The 17,297-nt window shown below is 39.4% G+C and overlaps 1 protein-coding gene and 2 non-coding genes across 6 annotated transcripts in view; 2 read left to right on the forward strand and 1 right to left on the reverse strand.

Moving 5' to 3' along the window:
• Soat1 (sterol O-acyltransferase 1) overlaps nucleotides 1-4,814 on the reverse strand; it is a 53,070-nt gene extending 48,256 nt beyond the window's left edge. For 3 of the 4 annotated variants that reach the window (XM_047520695.1, XM_047520694.1, XM_047520692.1), the window contains exon 1: nucleotides 4,657-4,814. The gene's annotated coding sequence lies outside the window, so the exon portion shown is untranslated. Of the gene's footprint in view, nucleotides 1-37; nucleotides 150-4,656 lie in introns of those variants that run through there. The other variant, XM_047520693.1, reaches the window with a different exon arrangement.
• Trnav-aac (transfer RNA valine (anticodon AAC)) lies at nucleotides 1,046-1,118 on the forward strand. The gene has a single exon. It is a non-coding gene; the product is annotated as a tRNA-Val (tRNA).
• An 8,432-nt stretch (nucleotides 4,815-13,246) lies between the features above and the next one.
• Trnaa-agc (transfer RNA alanine (anticodon AGC)) lies at nucleotides 13,247-13,319 on the forward strand. The gene has a single exon. It is a non-coding gene; the product is annotated as a tRNA-Ala (tRNA).
• The last annotated feature ends 3,978 nt before the right edge of the window (nucleotides 13,320-17,297 follow it).

Raw genomic sequence — 17,297 nt, forward strand, 5'->3', positions numbered from 1 at the left:
CTACTTGAACATGCCTGTGGCCTACTCTGGCACTTACTTGTGGTTCTGGACAAAGACACAGAAACAGCTGGGTGCAGTGGCGCACACCTATAATCCCAGTGGCTTGGGAGGCAGAGGCAGGAGGAGCTCAAGTTCAAAGCCAGTCTCAGCAAAAGTGAGGCACTAAGTAACTCAGTGAGACCCTGTCTCAAAATAAAATATAAAATAAGGCTGGGGACATGGCTCATGGTCAAGTACCCCCAAGTTCAATCCCTGTAACCAAAAAAAAAAAAAAAAAAAGGATACATAAACAAACCCACACAGAGTCATCTGATCATACAAAGGTACCAAAAACGCACACTGGAGAAAAGACAGTCTCTTTAATAAATAGTGCTGGGAAAACTGGTTTATCCTGTGTAGAAGAACGAAAAGAGACCTTTCTCTCTCATCCTGCACAGAAGTCAACTAGAGGGGCTGGGATCAAGGCTCAGTGTAGAGCGCTTTCCTAGCATATGTGAGGCACTGGGTTCACTCCTCTGCACCACATATAAATAAATAAAATAAAGGGATTGTATCTATTTACAACTAATAATATTTTTAAAAAGTCAACTCAAAATGGATCAAAGACCTAGGAATTAGACCAGAAACTATGCAACTCGTAGGAAAAAAAAAATAAGGTCAACACTCCAGCATTTAGGCATGGGCAACAACTCTCTTAATAGAAAACCTAAAGCTTAGGAAATAAGGCCAACAGTTAATAAAGGGGATGGCATCAAATTAAAAAGCTTCTTCTGCACAGCAAAAGAAGCAATTAAGAATGTGAAGACAGAACCTACAGAAAGGGAGACTCAGGTACTCTTCTGACAGAGGATTAATATCTAGAATGTATGAAGAACTCAAAAAACTTAACAGCAAAAAACTCCCCAATTAATAAAGGGGCAAATGAACTAAATAAATGATTCTCAAAATAAATACAACAAATACATGAAAAAAATGTACAATATCATTAGCAATTAGGGAAAAGCCTCACTCAGAATGGCGGTCATCAAGAATACAAAAAAGGGTTGGGGCTATAGCTCAGTTGGTAGAGTGCTTGCCTAACATGCATGAGGCCCTGGGTTCAATCCCCGGCACCACCAGAAAAAAAGAATACAAACAATAATAAATGCTGGAGAAGATGTGGAGGAAACGGAACACTTTTACACTGTTGAATACAACCACTATAGAGATCAGTATACAGGTTCCTTAAAAGACTAGGAATGGAACCACCATGTGACCCAGCTGTACCACTCTTTGGTATTTATCCTAAAGAATTAAAGTTAAATACTAGAGCAATACATGCATACCCGTGATTATAGCAGTACAATTCACAATAGCCAAATTATGGAACCAGCCTAGGTGCCCATCAACAGATGAACAGACAAAGAAAATGTGGTATATTCACACAAAGGAGGTTTATTCACTCCTAAAGAAAAATGAAATTATGTCATTTGCAGGAAAATGGATGGAACTTGAGAGTATTACATTAATTAAGCCAAATCAGAAGGTCAAGGGTCATGTGTTTTCTCTCCTATGTGGAGAAAAAGGAAAAGAAAGGGGAGGGGAAGGTAACAACAAATCCCATCAATATGTACAATTACAATGTACCAATAAAAAAAGTGGGGGAAAAAAAAAAAAAGAAAGTGGGGATAGGAAAATCAAAGGGAGATCAGTAGAATAGAGGAAAGGAACCAGAGGATGGGGGGAGGGGAGGAAGTGAGGGAGGAAGTGCTAGGGAAGGATATTGGCCAAATTATATTGTTATTATATTGTTACATTGTGTGCATGGACAAATATGTAACAACAAATTCTATCATAATGTAGAACTACAAGGGACCAATAAAAAATGTGGATTAAAAAAAAAGAATTAACAATAAAAAGAAAAGGCCTAAAAGAGATTAGAGTAGAACCAAGAGCAAACAACACTGGAAATCAAGTTAGAAGATTCAAGAAAAGGTAATCTAGGGTCAATGGAAAATTCAAGTATAACACAAAAAATGGAGGGAAAAAAATGGAGAGTGGGCCAGAGTGTAGATATTTCACAATTTGAGGACTTTAATAGCTGTGATTTACTTAACTACATGCATAGTTAGTTTCGGGAAGAAGGACAAATAGATTGAAGTGGGTTGCAAAATGAGTTAAGGAAATGAACAGTGATCATAAGACAAGTCAGTCTAGCTGGGTAGGGTGGAGCACGCCTGTAATCCCAGCAACATGGGAGGCTGAGGCAGGAGGATCACAAATTCAAAGTCAGCCTCAGCATCTTAGTAAAGTCCTGTCTCAAAATAGAAAGGACTGGGGATATTGCTCAGTGGTTAAGCACCTGTGGGTTCAATCCCCAGTACCAAAAAAAGACTAGCCAGCCTCTCAAGAGGTCCAGCAGTGAGGAACCAAGCACTAGTGTACACCACCCCATTTAACATGTCCACTCTATTTTCAGGTAAGCAAGAGATTCTTAAATGCTAAGAAATTTGTTCAAAAAGTCACAGCCAGTGAGTAGAAGTGCAAATATGTTCCTCCTGGGTGACACAAAGTTGACTAGATAGCTATTTTTAAATACAACAGATTGATTCAACAAGAACTTGAGAAACTAATCTGTGCAATGCAGTTATGTAATGTTCTGTGTGATAAGTAACTTGTTAGAAAACAAATAATATTAGTTTGAGAAATAAATGAATCGTGTTGAAAAAAGTGTCAACATTAGCCTGCCAGTAGTATTCTTGTTAATAAAGCATTCAAAAGAACCTAATATATCTGTCCCAGATGAATACCGAATGCTATTCCTGGTGAAGAACTCTGCTACATCACCTTTAGGTTCAGTAGGAGGAAAGAGAAACAACTGTGGGTAGAATTTTAAATCCAAAACATAAACTATTTGACATTCTTCCTTCCAAACAAATTTGCCCTAGTGCAACCCTACAACTTCTACATATAGCAGAAATGGGTTATTTAATCAATTAGCAAAACTGAAGGACACGGGCAAATTTCATTTACATCTATACAGTCAGTACAATCATTTATCCAATGTGCTAAATTAAAAAAAAAGGGGGGGGTGCTTTTGTTAAAATCATTTCCTTTTTCTTTCCTATAGGAAACAGTCACTCTTCCCTAGTTAATGTTTCTCATTCAAAAGTTACTTCCTGCTGGGCAGGGTTCCCACACCTGTAATCCCAGCAGCTTGGGAGGCTGAGGTAAGAGGATCACAAATTCAAAGCCAGTTTCAGCAATCTAGCTGAGCAACTTGGCAAGACCCTGTATCAAAATGAAAAATCAAAAGGGCTGGAGATGTGGTTCAGTCTTTAAGTGCCCCTGGGTTCAAATCCTGGTACAAAAAAAAAAAAAAAAAAAATCCCTTCTTTTGTGCTTTCTTGTGCCAGGTGCTGGGCTAGACCCTGAGAAGACATAAAGATAAACTAGTCCACCCTTCACGAAATTTACTAGTAGAGAAAAAAATTAAAGCATCAAATTAACGTAACTCTTTACAATTAATGATTAATTGTTGGTAAGGAGACTACAGAGTGTTAGGGAGACAAGATGGCTTAAATTTCCAAATGAAACAATATTTGGGCTGATATTTTAGGAATGATTAGGAGCTGGACTTAAGCAGGGGAATGGGAGAGGTGAAGGAAATCTTAAAGGCCAAGGAGATAAGCAAAGAGGAGGCTTTCCAGGAACAAAAATTAAAGCCAGTGTGGCTTGAGCCTGAAGGGGAAAAGAAGCTCCAGTGAGCTGGCGACAGGAAGAGTGAGCTCACTTAGAATGTGAAACCTTCGAGGGGTTCCAAACACATGATACACTGGGACATGTGCTTTTCTCCACGATTACGCCTCTTACTCTTCCTAATGCCAAAGACCTCTTTCTAAAACCCAGTCCCAGGCCCGCAGCAGCACAAACTTCCTTAACTGGTCATTCATGATGCTGCTCAAAGCCAACAAGGAGGGAAAAAAAAAAAAAAAAAAAAATTCTTCAAGTTGAAGTCTGTATTTAAGGGAGGAAGGTAAGTACGGGGGCGGGGGGTAGTTTAAACAAGTGGCAGCCACTTAAATATTCAAGTGAATTAAGAGAATTAAGTTTATAGATGTTTCTTACAAATAACTTCTAAGTATATATACAAATTACATGGCTATTAACATTTGAGATCAAAGATAAAAACTTTAAAAACTACATCCTAATATTTAAAAACACAACACGAGCCCACGAACTACACAGATTTTGACATTTTTCTTGCGCCATCCTTCCCTTGTCACTTTTTTCCCCTAAATCAGCAAAAAGATGACTTCCTGAGTGCAGTTTTTGGTTCGCTTTTTTTAAAGAATAAATCGCCTTCTAATTCACAACTTTCTGTACTACGGGCTTGAGAGATGCCACAGGACTGGGGACACCAAACGAGCATCCGAGGTTTAAACGACTGCCAGTAACGCGGATGGGCGCCCGTCGGCAACTTTCCCGTCCTCCCCTCCCAAACTCCCGGGGACTGGCGGCGCCTCCCCTCCCCCGGCTGCGAGGACCGGACAGCCCTGGACAAGGCCAGGCCCGCAGAGCCCGAGGTGCAGCCGCCACCTCTCTCCCCTTCCCCGCGGGCTGAGGCGGGGGGACCCGGACGGGAAATGAGAAGGAAGGTGGCAGCATGGGCATTACCTGGGCCCCGGCCGGGCTGCGGGACTTCGGCAAAGAGGGCCGGGCTGGGCAGCCGTCACTGCACGGCGGCGGGAAGGTCGGCAGGGAAAGCCGTCCCGGGGCCAGGGCCCGCAACGCCGCCAGCCCAGCGGCAAACGGAGATAAAGCGCCCGGCTCGCCCGCCCCTCCGCCCCCAACCTCCAGCCCGCTCGCCTGCGTCACGCGCACGGCCCTCGAGCTCGGGACTCCATTGGTGGTCCCGGCGAGCGCAGGCCCCGCCCACTGCCCTCCCCTTCCCGGGCGCGCGGGTACCCGGCGCCAGAGCCCTCCGCTGGCGCGGGCGCCCTGCGAGCGGAGCTTCTTACTAGCAGCTGGTGACATCGGCCACAACAGCGTGCTCTCCACTTCCACCCATTTATCGAATGTGGGGCAGACACGCAACCGAGACAACTTCCTGCAAGTCGGAAAAGGCATCCTGCGTGGTAGCATGGGACAGGGGAGTCTGGTGCTGGTTCTGTAGACTCGCAAAAGGGACTTCTGGAACGGTGGATCATTGACATTGAAACTGAACGTCAAGGAACAAAACAGAAACACTAGCCAGAAACACTTGCCATGAGTAACCTTATGCTCTGTAAATCATGCTTGACAGTGTCCTTCAGCAACATGCGAACTAGATAAGGAGAAAGAAGTCACGTGAAATAAAGGGACGATCAAGTAATTTAAAAAGAACCTTGGGACTTCATAATCAAAGAAAAAATGATGCAGAGAGATTTAGGACATAGATGAGATCCAACAGTTAATCGCTTAGATTTTATGAAGGCAAGGTTGTGGAAGAATTTGGGGTAAAGGTTGGTAAAATATAATGCTAAGAAGAAGAGACTGAAGAATCACACTCACAGCCTGCAAACCAGTATCATCCAACTTGGCCTGGCTAATTACTCCCTTCACTTATCCCATTGAGATAACCACTGTTGAGATGGCCACTCTTCTCCAGGTCAGGAAGCCCTGAAGGAATGACCCAAGTTTACTGAAACGCACCACTAGCAATAGACCTTCTCTTCAGTACTGGAGATTGAATCCAGGGGCTTTACCACTACAAACTTTTTTTTTTTTTTTTTTTTTTGAGACAGGTGTTTTCTCAGATGCTAAGACCAACCTCAACTTGGGATCCTCCTGTTTTAGCCTCCTGAGTACTTGGCATTATGGGCTTGCTGCTACCCAGTCTGGCTCTATAGACTTGAACAAAGTAGGTATGTGAAAGTTCCTCTAGACACCCATAGTGGGCAGCACTGTTGTATTGAGTTTAAAAGGCACTGGCCGTCACTGACAGACTGGCCCAGTTTTGTCTCTTCTACAACACTTGGGATTGCCACTTCTGTCAACTGTATGGCAGAGTCTGGTATATCCTCACTGCTTTTGTACGTCACCTCTCCCCTCCCACTAGTTAAAGAGCAATAAGAACACAGGGATTCATTTCTGTGGGGACTCCAGTGGCCACCTTATATACACCCCAAGAAGACACTACCTTTTCATTATTTCATTTATTCATTCAAAAAATTGTGTTTTCCTGGTGCTGGGGATACAGCAGTGAATAAAACAGAAGCAGGCTTTGCACTTGTGAGCTTGTTTCTAGTAAAACAAGCAAACAAGACAATTGCAGCTACTGATAAATGTTAAAAGAAAACACATCAGAGTGGTTAAAGAAAGACATGAAATAATCCACAATCAGTAATTTAAAAGGAAACTTGAGGCTTTGTAATCAAAGAGAAAATAATGCAGAGAACTGGGCGTGTGGCACACACCTGTAAGCCCCATGACCCCAGAGGCTGAGGCAGGAGGATCGCAAGTTCGAGTCCAGCCTCAGCAACTTGTAGAGACCCTGTCTCAAAATAAAAAATAAAAAAGGCTGGGGATGTAACTCAGTGGTTAAGCATCCCTGGGTTCAATTCCTGGTACCAAAAAAAGAAAAAGAAAAAAATTCAGAGATTTAAGACATAAATTAGATATAATAGTTAATTGCATAGCTTTTGTGAAGACAAAGGTGTAGGTGACCTTCTGAGGTAACCTGAACTAAGACCTAAATGAGGAGGAGTCAGGCACACCAACAATGGGAAGGAAGAGCATTCCAGACAGAACAATGAGTGTGAAGGCCCTGACACTGAAGAACTTTGGCTGGCTTGAGGAACAGGAGGCCAGGAGGACCCAGCACGCTGAGTCACAGGTATGAGCCGGAGGTTGTAGTGTTAAGCAGGAGCTTAATCATATTGTCTGGATTATTTGGTGAAGTGCAAAGGAAAGACAAAGTTCTTTTTTAAGTTAGCCTATTTTATAGAGAATAATTTGGAGGGGAGCAGAAATGGAACAAGGAGAAGCCAGAGAAGAAAAGGAAGTTATTGGGCAAGTCTATGGGATAGATTAGGAGAGTTACTATGGAAATAGAAGTTGAAAGATTTCAGGATATTTCCCTGAGGCACAGGTGTGAAGAAAGGTAGTAAACAAGGTAACTCCAGGTTGTTTCCTTAAGCAACTAGGAGGATAGCAGTATCATTTAGTGCAAAGGCAAGAACCATATTATATGATTGGTGGAATTCCAAAAGCCTGTCTGGGATCCAAGCATGTCCCCCCACTGACCTTAAAATCTCCCATCACTCAATCCTTAAGATCAAGTCCTGGTTAATTACTAATGTAAACTTATTCATATTCCAAAAAAATGTGTAGGGAACTTGTAACTAGGGAGATAAAAATGAATACGTCTGTTGGGGAGATAGACAACTGAGCCATTTCAAAACAATATGATAAGTATAACAATAAAAAGAGGTTTAAAAAAACAGTGCCTACCTAACAGGGTCATTGTAAGTATTAAATGAGTTAATACTTTCAAAGTATTGGCAGACAGAATCAATCAAGGGGCTGAGTGGTAGACTCAGTGGTAGAGTACTTGCCTAGCATGGGTGAGGCATTGGGTTCCCTTCTCCCTACCACACAAAAATAAAGACATTGTGTCCATCTACAACTAAAACAATTTTTGAAGAAAATAAGTGCTCAATCAATACTAACAATTATTATTGTTGACATTATTATCTTCCGGAGAGGGAAGGCAGAATGAAGGAAGATTAACTGAGTCTAGCTTTCTGAACCAGTGTGAGTTTAGTTATCAAAGAAGAGAGGAGGAATTGTCCAAAGGAAGAAACAGGGTCAAAGGCCAGAAGACAGGAAGGAACCAGAATCATGTAGGAGACATGCAGGTGGTTGATTATTTTTAAAGAAAAGTGGCAAGAGGTAAAGTTGGTGTCCAGACTTGAATTTGGAGGTCAAAGTCTATGAGACATTCTGATTCAGACTCTCAGACTGCGGGGAGCCAGTTAGGGATATTAAGTAGGAGGGAGTCATGATTTTGGAGACCATACTAGAAGGAGATTCAACTGGAGGTGGATAGATTAATTGGAAAGGTGATGTGGTAATATAGGTGAGAGATGGATAAAGGCCTAAACTAAAGCTGTTGCAAGTGGGATAGAAAGGAGGCATATCTGAGAGGCATTAAAAGGATAATTAACTGAATTATTAGCATTTGGATGTGGAGGTAAAGGGTATATTCAGGATTTAGCAGGCTAGGTGGCTGGAGTTAAGCCTGACTGAGATAAGAAAATACACCCTGGAGAAGGAACAAGAATAAGCTTTACTTCAGTTAATATTTAAGCTACATTATTAGTCCATACTGAGAAGAACTGACCAAGAAGCAATCAAGTTTTGTTTTGTTTTTATAATAGAAAAGCTATCACATTTTTTCTGGTTATGTCAATACTGCATAGTTACTGCAGAATATTTTTTTAAATTAAAAAAAGTACAAAAACAAAGGCCACCTAGTATTCTGAGAGATACAGCTAAATTTTGATGTGGAGAAGGAAAAGAACAATGGTTTGAACCTGGGGATTGAGCCTCTCCATGGAAGGCACTGGCTTCTACAGGGAATAAGCTTTACTTAAAGGGAAATTGCAGGAGAACCAAGTCAGGTTTTAAAACACAAACAATCTCAGTTCTTCAAAGGGCTACATCCCCTTAATGATTCCAAACAGGCATTAAGTCTCCAACCCATCCTAACTATGTATAACTTCACCATTGACATTCAACAGATGGAGTAAGAATGAGGCAAGTATAAACCAGGACACAGACCTTGCCCGGTATGTTCCTTAAAATTCTTTTTTTTTTTTTTTTTTTTTTTTTTTTGGTGCTGGGGATCAAACCCAGGGCCTTGTGCGTACAAGGCAAGCACTCTACCGACTGAGCTATCTCCCCAGCCCCTTAAAATTCTTGCAGCTGGAATCCTCTTTCCTTTAAGTATTCCTGATTCACCCAACACAGCATCTATGCATCACCTGATATATGTATTGAATGAGTTAAGGAAACAAACTGAAGGTATAAGGCTGTGGGGTATGGGGTCAGACACAATTTCATTCCTTCTCTTTGTGACTTAGTCATCTTGAAAGCTATTTTTCACTTGTTTTCTACAAAGAGAAGGCTTCATATACAAGGGTAAGAACCATACATCCCAGTCAGGTGGGATGCCATCTTGACTCCGTGGATCTTCTATAACTCTGAATAGCAAAGTGTGTTCCGGGCGCCCCCACAGATGTCACGACAGTTCAAGACGTACGCACATGAGGAAACAACATCAAGAGTTCCTGAATCATCACTGGTGACGAGTGCTCTGACCACCCCAGGTAAAAACACACATATGCTCATGACCCAAATCATCTTTTTTGACGCTATCACTAGAGATTGTTTCCCATGACTCTCCAAATGACAGTGACTAGTTCTTTTATTCACCCAACTTGGATTCTTTAATTCCATAAGGAAAGTAGATTAATTCCTTATTAGATAAATAGCACAAACTTGTTAGGAAAAACTCCCTCCTCCTTACACATAGAGCCTCCCTCATTTTATCAGTCCCACCAGATTAGTACATTTGTCACAGTTGATGAATCTACATTGACACATGATTATTACTCAACTTCCATGATTTATCCCAGAGCTCACTCTTTTTCTTTCTTTCTTTCTTTCTTTCTTTCTTTCTTTCTTTCTTTCTTTAAGAGTGAAAGGAGGACTGGGGCTATAGTTCACTGGTGGAGAGCACCTGCCTGGAGGGGTGGAGCAAGTCACTGGGTTCCATCCTCAGCACCACATAAAAATAAATAAATAAAGGTGTTGCGTCCATCTACAACTGAAAAATATTTTTTTTATTGTAAGCAAATGGGATACATGTTGTTTCTCTGTTTGTACATGGAGTCAAGGCATACCATTTGTGTAATCATAAATTTACATAGGGTAATGCTGTTTGATTCATTCTGTTATTTTTTTCTTTCCCCCCCACCCCTCCCACCCCTGAAAAATATTTTTAAAAAGAGTGAAAGGAGTAGGATTTATTCAAGAATGGAAATAGAACTCTCCTAGAGAGAGGAGACCCAAGGGGTTGCCCCAGAGCTCATTCTTCATGTTGATATATTTTATGGACATTTTTGTTTGGTGACTTCAAGCTCTTCTTGAAGTAACTAATTTATTACCTGTAAGTAAATTAGAACTTGATTATATTTGTGTTGATGTGTCTCTCTTTGTAAATTCAGAAGGTTCCCCTTAGTCAATTTTTAGTCAATAATTTAGTAAACTTTATCATTTTATACACTTTAATTACATTCCTTCTAAACTTCCATGCTTTCAGTATTGAAAATTCCCAGTCTTTCTACACTATCAACTACAGTTTCTCTAGTGCCCTCCTTGCTTTTGCTTTTTTTTTCTTTTTTTCCAGCACCATGGATTGACCCAGAGGTGCTAACCACTGAGCCACATTCCCAGCCCTTTTTATTTTTTATTTTGAGACAGGATCTCGCTAAATTGCTTAGGGCCTTGCTAAGTTGCTGAGGCTGCTAGCCTCCTGCTTCAGCCTCCCAAGTTGCTGGGATTACAGGTGTGCACCACTGTGCCCAGCTTCCATGACTTTCTTGACCGTCTCTGTATTTGTAGACAATTATGTTTTCCTTAAGGTTCAGACGGTTATTACTGCACAATGATGCAGTAATAAGATTAGATTGAGCGTGGTTTTATTTTTGTGTGTGTGCGTGTAATTTTCCAATATTTGTTAGCTTTGGGATCCTTTAAGGAAAACACTGAGCTAGTTGACAGTGACTTCAAGGCATCTTTATAGTATTATAAATTATATTTCAAATACCAGCTATACTATGACTATCATTTCCCCCAAGTCTGTCTCCTTCAACTTTTGTACACTGAAGTTCATTTTTAACTCACTGACCCAACCTATGAGATTTTTCCTTTTTCTTCTTCTTTTGTTCCCATCTGGTTGATATAGCTCTATAAAGAATTTTTTTTTTTTGGGTGGGGCACTGGGAATTGAACCAGGGCACTTAATCACTGAGCCACATCTCCCCCAGCCCTATTTATTTATTTATTTATTTATTTATTTTTGGAGACAGGATCTCACTATGTTACTTAGGGCCTCCCTAAGTTGCTGAAGCTGATCTTGAACTTGCAATCCCCCTGCCTCAACCTCCTGAGTTGCTGGGATTACAGGCATTCACCACCATGCCTGGCTTACAAAGAAATTTTGAAGTAATTTATAAACCCAACTTTTTCCCTATGTTTTATGTCCACATTATACAATAAAATATTAGATGAAACTCAGACCCAGGGAATCTTTCTCTTTGTTTTCTAACATTCTTACTTCTTGGTTTTCATAACTTCTCCTGCATATGTCTTTCAATGACTTTTAAAAAACGAGTTTTAATCTGTGATTCTCCCTTTCTCTTTATTGGAAAGAAATAGAAAAACATGGCTCTCATGCCAGGGGAATTAAAATCAGGCAACAGAATCTCCTGTGAGAGGGCCCAGATGTCAGATTAAATCCTTCGAGGAGCCATTATAAATATGTTTTTAAAAACTAATGGAATGCCTTTAAAAAGCAAAAGAAGCGGGGCTGTGATACAATTCAGTGGTAGAACTAACACATGCAAAGCATGTGGTTCAAACCTCAGCACTGAAAAAAAAAAAAGATAGAAGCAGCTGTGATAGCTGTGGTGATAGTGTCTCCTCAATTAGAGAGTATCAATAAGAAGAAAATAATTTAAGGAACTAAATGTAAAGTTAGGATTAAAAAGTACAACTGAAAAATTCAACGCAGGGCCTCATTGGGAGATTTTAACTGACAGGAGAAAGAATCAGCTAACTTCTAGATAAAACAATAGAAATGATGCAATGTAAAGAACAGAGAGAAAAAAAAGAATGAAGAAAAATGAAGCCTCAAGGACTGAGGCTCAAGTAGCACACTTGCCTTGCATGCGTGAGGCACTGGGTTCAATCCTTAGCCTCAGAGAAATGTGACAAAATTAAGTGCACCAACATACAAATAATGGGAGTACCAGAATGAGAAGAGAGAGAAAAAGAAACAGGAAAAAAAAATTTTTTTTTCAGGGCTGGGGAGATAGCTCAGTTGGTAGAGCGCTTGCCTTGCAAGCATAGGGCCCTGGGTTCGATCCTCAGCACTGCAAAAAAAAAAAAAAGAAGTTTTTTTCTTTTTCATTGCTGGGGATCGAACCCAGGGTCTTTTCTTTTTTGTGGTGCTGGGAATTTGAACCCCAGGCCTTATGCTTGCAAGGCAAGCACTCTACCAACTGAGTTATATCCCCAGCCCAGAACTCAGGGTCTTATATCTGCTAGGCAAGTGCTCTACTAAACCACATCCCCAGTTCAGAAAAAGTATTTATTCAAAGAAATAGTTGATGGAAATTTCCAGATTTGTTGAGAAATGTGAACTTAAATATCCAAGAAACTCAACTCCAACTAGGTTAAACTCAAAGAAATCCACACCTACAACATCATAGTAAAAATGTTGGAAGCATGTAAGACAAAGAGAAAATCTTGAAGGAACAATTTATCAGGAACTCTGAAAGATTATTAGCTAATACCTCATCAGAGACAATAGAGGCAAGAAAGCAGTAAGATGAGTTACCAATGTGGGAGAAAACCGGTGACCAAGTTTTGCAATCAGGAAAACTCTTTCAAATATGAAGACAGACTAAAAACTTTCTCAGATAAACAAAAACTGCAAGAATTTAATGCTCACCTTACAAAAGCAATAAAGGGCAGACTGTGGTGGTACATGCCTGTAATGTCAGCAACTCAGGAGGCTGAGACAAGAGGATCACAAGTTTGAGGACAGTCTGGACAACTTAGTGAGACTCAGTCTCAAAATAAAAAATGACAAGGACTGGGAATGTAGCTCAGTGGCAAAGTGCCCCCTGGGTTCAATCCCCTGTACCAACAGGAGAAAAAGAAAGAAAATTATACAAAAAGCTACCATAAAAAAATAAAAGTAGCTACATTTGTATCAGACCAAATAGACTTTATGGCAAAAAAAATGTAAAACTGGTACAACTACCTTACAAAACAGTCTGGCAGTTACCGTAAAATTCAGTAATTCTACTCCTAGTTATTTACCCAAAAGAACTGAGAATAGGAGGCCACACTTATTTGCTATTCATCATAGCAAAAAGTAGAACTAACCCAAATGTCCATCAACTGAAGAAGAGATAAAATATGGGGGGCTGGGAATATAGCTTAGTTGGTAGAGTGCTTGCCTAGCATGCACAAGGCCCTGGGTTCAATCCCCAGCACCTCCAAAAATAAAAATAAAATATGGTACATCTGTACAATGGAATACTATTCAGTCATAAAAGAAATGATGCCACATGCTCTAACAGGGATGGATCTTGAAAACATGCTAAATACAGAAAGGCTATTGCAAAGGACCACTTGTTGTATGATTTACCTCATCTGGGACATCCCAAATCTATAGAGACAATAGTCAGACAGTTGCCTAGAGGTGGGAGAATTGGGGGCACATCAAGAGTGGTAGCTTCGACTAGGGGTATAGCTCAGTTGGTAGAATGCCTGCCTTACATGCACAAGGCCCTGGGTTCAATCCCCAGCACCACAAAATTTTTTTAAAAAATCTTTTTAAGATGAAAATGTTCTGAAGTTATTGGGGTTGTTGTTACACACCCTGTGCAATACTAAAAAAAAAAATTTACTTTTGAATTGTGTGCTTGAAGTAGGTGTATAATATGTTTTGTGAATTATACCTCAATAAATTTGTTTAAAAGATAGAAAAAAACTCTTAAATGGCGATAAAGGTCTGAATGGTGGTTACCTTTTGCAGGGTTCTGAGCTAAAACAACTGGCATGAGGAAGCATGTGGGTATGTCAGAAAAGATCTGTGTTAGGCTGTGGATGAAGCTCAGTGGTAGGGTGCATACTTAGCATGTACAGGGCCCTGGGTTCAATTCACACTACCAAAATTAAAAATAGATATTCAGTGTCTAAGTGGTGATTACATGGCTATATGCACACATAAAAGTTCTTCCAGCTTAAGATTGCTATGCTTTGAGGCTGGGGAGATAGCTCAGTCGGTAGAGTGCTTGCCTTGCAAGTCCAAGGCCCTGGGTTCAATCCCCAGCACCCCCCCAAAAAAAAAAAAAAAAGATTGGTGTGCTTTACTATATTTAAGACTTCGAACAAAAAGAAAAAAAGTTTTAAATGTCAGTTTTACTTAAATAATTTTATTTAAAATACTATTAATTAGTTATAATTTTATTCTTTTGTTAAATTTTAATACATAAAAATATTTTAAGACAGGTGCAGTGTAACACACCTGTAATCCCAGTGACTCAGAAGACAGAGGCAGGAGGATCACATGTTCAAGGCCAGTCTGGGTGACTCAGGGAGATCCTATCTCAAAATAAAAAATAAAAGGGCTAAGATGTGTCTCAATGGTAGAGCACCCTTGGATTCAGTGGCCACTACCACATATACACACAAAAAGATTATTTTTAAAAGATATGAAAATAATATTTATTTTACATTTTTTATTTCAACATTCTTGTTTTCTTTTTTTACATCGACAGTCTTAATAAAAATATAGTCAACATATTCAGGTTTTGTACACTTTAAATTTTATTACATTTTGTGTACTAATCCTTTAGATGATTGCTTTAGATAGAACACAAATAAAAGCTTTCATGATAACCTAATTAATGACTTGTTGAATTGATGGCAAAATAAAAGTTACATAATAAATACATGGTTTTATATGAATTACATGTTTTAATCATATTCCTCATCAAAACATCACTGAATCTTCAGCCAAAATATGCCATAATATTGGAATTTTCATTTTTGACATTTCACTTCTGTTTCCATCATATAAAAACCATAGCTTCACACATATCTTCCTATTTGGTTGTTATGAAGGATGATTTGTTGAGTTATGTGGTTATATTTTATTTGAGAGTATATTAACTTGATGTCTAACTTTTAAAGATTTAAATTGCATGTGGGTCTCAATTTGTCCTCAGGCTCAATCTCACAAGTGTTACTGGTATGCCTACATACAGCATATGTGTTCTGCCTTATGTCACAGTTATTTATAGACTTTCTGACCTCCCTCCACTCTGTCTTCTCGAATACCCATGCGCACACACACACACACACACACACACACACACACACACACCATCCTGTAAAACTCACAAAGAGCAGATATAGTCTTACCCCTTCCTGGTTCCCCTGTGTGGTATCCAGGACAGTGATGGTAGACACTCAATAAACACTTTTTTTTTTTTTTTCTGTTGTAGATGGACAACATATGTTGATTCACATTGTCCACAAAATGGTACAGCCTGTGAGGGAGGTTTTCCAGTTCATAGCTGGAATTAATTAATCTAACCCAATTAATTAAATTAATTAATTGATTTAATGAAATCAGTGGACATTAAAATTATTTTTGTTTTTTAAAAAAAGAAAAAATAAATATAATAAATATATTATATTTATTTAAAATAAATATAATAAATAAATAAATATAATAAACATAACTTTATTATATTTATTTATTTTTATGTGATGCTGAGGATCAAACCCAGTGCCTCACACATGCTAGGCAAGTGCTCTGCCACTGAGCCACAATTCCAGCCCCAATAAACAGGTTTTTAATGTCAGGAGATCACATCCACAAGAAGGGGGCGTGATCACATACACAGATCACTCCTGCCTCAAGACCCAGCAGGCAGGAATGACAGGTGTTGAAACTGGAGCCTCTTGTCCTCAGGACATAGAAAGCAAGTGCAATAGAGAACACGTTCACCCAGTCTACTCCACCGCTGAGTGTCCTTTGACACAATGAGCAATTTATATAGGTGAGAGATTCACTGACTCGGGGTTGGCTGACGTGTGGTAACAAGACATACATCTTCTTGGTACAATTTTTAGAGTGAGAGGTGGAGAGACATTAAACTTCGGGGATATTATAAGTTCCTTTTTTGCAATATTCTAACAGTCCACCTTCCAGTGCCACTAGCATCTAAGTGTTGAAATCACCAGTAAAAATTCAAGTAACAATTCTGTTGATTTTAGCAGTCAAGGAATAGCTATCTGTTAGAAATTTGACTAAAATTACCTAGTAGGTTGCTGGGGCTAAATAATTCTAAGTAATGAAAATAATTTTTCTTTTTTTAAAAAACAAAAATATTGATGAATAGATAAAGAAACTGTGTTATATATATACAATGGAATATTACTCAGCCATAAAGAATGATAAAATTATGGCATTTGCAGGCAAATGGATGAAATTGGAGAATACTTTGCTAAGTGAGATAAGCCAATCTCAAAAAACCAAAGGATGAATGATATCGCTAGTAAGTGGATGATGACACATAATGGGGGGTGGGAGGAGTTAGTGTTAGGGTTAGAGTTAGGGTTAGGGAGGGGGGCAAGAATGGAGGAAGGAAGGACTGTATAGAGGGAAAAGAGGGGTGGGAGAGGTGGGGGGGAAGGGAAAAAATAGCAGAATGAATCAAACAACATTACCCTATGTAAATTGATGATTACACAAATGGTATGCCTTTACGCCATGTACAGAGAAACAACATGTATTGTTTACAATAAAATAAATAAATAAATAAATAATAAAAAACAAAAATAATTTTTAAGTTTCCACTGATTTCATTAAATCAATTAATCAATTTAATTAATTGGATTAGATTAACTCCAGCTATAAACTGGAAAAACTCCCTCACAGGTTGTACCATTTTGTGGACAATGTGGATCACCATTCGTATTGTCTTCAATTTCAGATCAAAGCAAACTTGCACAAACCTAAGAAGATTGTCTCCCTTCTGTGACAACAAAGAATGTAGGTCAAAATCGTTCTAGTTCCAGGCAAGAAAAGTGGCCTTCTTACTCACTCCCTCCTTACCAAGTAAATTTTATGACTTGAATGGTTTATGGTGGGGATGTCAGGAACAAAAGCATGGAAGTCAGAAGAAACAGGAACACTCAGGAGATAATGAGTCATCAGGTCGGTGAGAAGACCCAAGTCTTCTCAAAGTTTCTGTCAAAATATCCCTTAGAGAAAGTACATTTGAATGCTTCACTCAGGAATTCAGTCATTTGGCTCCATTCCTCAATCTTTGAAGTCTCATGTTTTATCTTTAAAATGAATATAAATTTTGCATCCTACTCTGTCAAATCAATAGTACTACATGAAAATAATGTTTTCCAGGTCTGGGCATGTAGCTCAGTGGTAGAGTGCTTGCCAGCAA

This window comes from Sciurus carolinensis, chromosome 12 (assembly GCF_902686445.1).
Source record: "Sciurus carolinensis chromosome 12, mSciCar1.2, whole genome shotgun sequence".
NCBI classification, from domain to species: domain Eukaryota; kingdom Metazoa; phylum Chordata; class Mammalia; order Rodentia; family Sciuridae; genus Sciurus; species Sciurus carolinensis.